Source organism: Oxyura jamaicensis, chromosome 23 (genome assembly GCF_011077185.1).
Source record: "Oxyura jamaicensis isolate SHBP4307 breed ruddy duck chromosome 23, BPBGC_Ojam_1.0, whole genome shotgun sequence".
Classification (NCBI taxonomy): domain Eukaryota; kingdom Metazoa; phylum Chordata; class Aves; order Anseriformes; family Anatidae; genus Oxyura; species Oxyura jamaicensis.
In genome coordinates, this window is record NC_048915.1 from 4,630,682 (window position 1) to 4,633,985 (window position 3,304).

Genomic DNA, 3,304 nt, shown 5'->3' on the forward strand with positions numbered 1-3,304 from the left:
GGGGGGGGGTGCGGAAGTGGCGGGGGAGGAGGGGGCGGTTGCTAGGCGACGGCGGGATGGGGCCGGGGGTTGGGGGCCTGAGGCGGCCCCGTCCCTGCTCGTTGTCCCCTGAGGGGCCCTGAGGCGGCTCCGTTTCTCCCCTCGGTGTCCCCTGAGGCGGCTCCGTCTCGCCCCGTTGCCCCCCCTGCACGCCGGCAGCCGCTCGAGGGGCTCCAGTGCCTCAGGGGGTGCAGCCCGGGTCCCAACGGGTTCCACATCGGTTCCTTTGGGCATGGAGGAGAGAGGGACGGGGGTGACACCAGCCTCCATCCCACCAGCCGCCGTCCCGCCAGCCTCTCCATAGGTCCCATGTACCCGAGGGGACCGTGTGGAGAGGATGGGGCCAGTAATTACAGCGTTTTTGGAGAGGTCCTTCGTGGTGGGCAGCAACAGGACAAGGGGCAATGGGTATAAATCAAACCTCGGGAGGTTTCATCGCCATCTGAAGGAGAACTTCTTTACAATTATGGTGACAGCATTGGCTGCCCAGAGGCTGTGGGGTCTCCTCTGGAGATACTCCACACCCGCCTGGGTGCCGCCCTGTAACGTGCTCTGGGTGACCCTGCTTGAGCAGGGGTGCTGGACCAGCTGATCTCAGGAGGTCCCTTCCAACCTCAGCCGTTCTGTATTTCTCTTTAATCCGCACTAAATGAATATTAAAGGACTGAGCCTCAGCTTTCGTTACTCCCAAGAAGGCCGCATGCTGCAAGCACTTCCCATGTGTGGAATGTGGAACAGCCTGGGCCAGAGCTCTGCACACTCCAGCACGTTCCATCCGCGCTGCCAGGACAGCCAGAACAGCCGGGCTTCGTCCTGAAAAATCCAGAAATGCAAAAAAGTGGCCTGGAAGGGGCCCGAGAAGCCAGAGCAGTGCCCAAACACAGAGGACAAGGCACAAAACTGCTCCGTAGGCACAGTTAAAGGCAGCTGCAGGGTACACGTGGGGATGGGCAGCCGTCCCACGAGCCTTTCACGCAGCCTTCTTTCTCGGGGAGTGACATGTAAAGACATCTTCCAAGTGCACAATCAACTGTCTAAAAACTAACACCTGGTAAACACACGTTACCCTTCGATATCCCCATAACAACATCAGGCTTGTGTTTGTTTTTCCAGTTTGCAGAGGAGCTACGAGACTGTAAGTAGCTCGGGTTGAGGAGAATAAAGGCTGTGATTCACTAGATCTGCATAAATTCAGAGCGTACGTCTGCCCTCTCCTCAGTTTTTGGCAGTGTTTTTAACAATGTTTAGTACCGCTTTGTTACAGCTTTGGTACACAAACTGTCACCAGAAAGGCAGAGGGTGAAACAAGTGAAACAATTGTGTGCGTGCGGCGAAGTGACTGAGACGTACCAGTTCCAGCGTGGGGTCAGGCCGCGGCACCCTTATCTCTATTTTCTCTTCCCCAAAATACTTCTTTGATAAGAAACATACATGAATAAGAGGAGTATAGTGAAGCCATCCAAGCATCTTCGAACCTGCAGCTTATCCTGGAGGAAGGATGTCAGCTTTCCTGCTGGTGAGGGGCATTTCCCAGCTATGCAGCCGTGGAGGTGGCAGCAGGGGAACTGCACCATCGGAGCAGCAGAGTAGAAGCTTGAGATTCAAGATCCAGGCTTCACATGCATTATTAAGAACTACTGTTCCAGGGACTGCTAACTAAATTAGTCTTAAAAGCGTAAATTTAGTTATCAGAGAAGTTACGTTGTAAAGATTCTAAAAACATGGAAATTAAAAGTAAGCTACTAGAATATTTCCTTAATTGTAATCCTGAGAGGGAAGGGGAAACGTGATCACCGAGATCGAGCAGATATACCCAAGGCAGACGTCTCCACAAAACGCGGGTACCTCAGAGCTATGCGAGCACTTCTGATGCTGCAGCTTAGGACACTGTAATCAGAACCGAGGGCTGGGGCTCAAATGCCGACCTAACATTTGAAACCAAGGAGCCCGATCTGTTTTCCAGGACTTCAGACCCAGCGTCACAAGGCATAAATTTCTGTTACACCTCTCTTTCTCACACACAGTCCCCCTGAAGCTGCAAAAGAAGATTTTTCTGATACAGTAGGGTTTTTTTTTTGTTTTGTTTTGTTTGTGATATAACATTAAAAGGAGCAGAAGGTGTGCAGAAACTGTAGAGATGCTCAGTTCGGTGTAATACGTTCTGCATGCTAACAGTTTAAGTAAATTAGCTGAGTACATGCATGCCATTAGCAAGTCCCTCCTTAAAATCACTTAGCATTATTCAAAAATCCACACTTACAGCTCAACTGCTAAATAATTCAGTGTCTAAAGGTATGTCAACACGTGCTTGTAGGGTAGAGCCCAAACTAATCCACAGAATTCAGAGGATGGCAAACAACTTCCAGTTTTGTACCCCAAAACAGAAGCCTAAGCTTTTGGCATGGGTTTGCAGAGGACCATGGAGTCTGCAAGGAACTCTAAAGCTGGGAAATGTAAAGTATTACAAGGTACAGAACACGGAGATCAAAGCTTAACCCCAATCCAAAAGGAGTCTGAAATCCGTCCTTAAAGCATCTCGGAGCCAATGGGCTTTTTATAACCCTCCGAGCACAAAACTAGCCGTGCAGGAAACGTGCAGATGCACAGACGGCCACTGGAAATGTCTGGCCACAGCTCATTCAAACAGAAAAAGCTGAAACGATCTCACAAGCGCAGGAGTTGGCCGCTCCGCAGATCAGACTAACATAAAGCCTGCAAATAGCGGAAATCCGATGTGTAAACGTGCACAAGCTTAGAGATAGCAGGGGGCCGTTTGGACGCGGAACAAAAGGTACAGGTAAAAATGTAAGTAGCAGTTTTAAAGTGGGTTTTGGGTTTGAGTCAAGACAGGTCCAGAGGAAAGGTTTGCTTTTGTATTGCCCGTCTCAAAACCACTCAAGTCACGCTAAGGTAGCACGGCCAGGCAGCTGGAGCGGCAGCAGATTTTGATGTACGCTTGTGCCATTTAATAACCGAAGGAGCTCAAATTAAGTCAGTTCTCAGATGATGTTTTAATGAAAAGTGGAATTGCCCATCATATTCCAAGAAGTTTTAAGCATATTACTTGTTCGCTTAAGTGTTTCTCTCATCAAACAGAAATAAGCTGGAAAGAGAGGAGTTTTGGAGCCTCCGCAATATCTGATGCAATCCAGCTACAGTCAGCATTTCACTGTTCGTTCCCAAGCCCTCCTCCAGTGAACTGCCAGGACTGAGCACGGAAGCTTCTTCCTTCCCCACGCGATCTGACTCAGGAGTGTCACCCCAA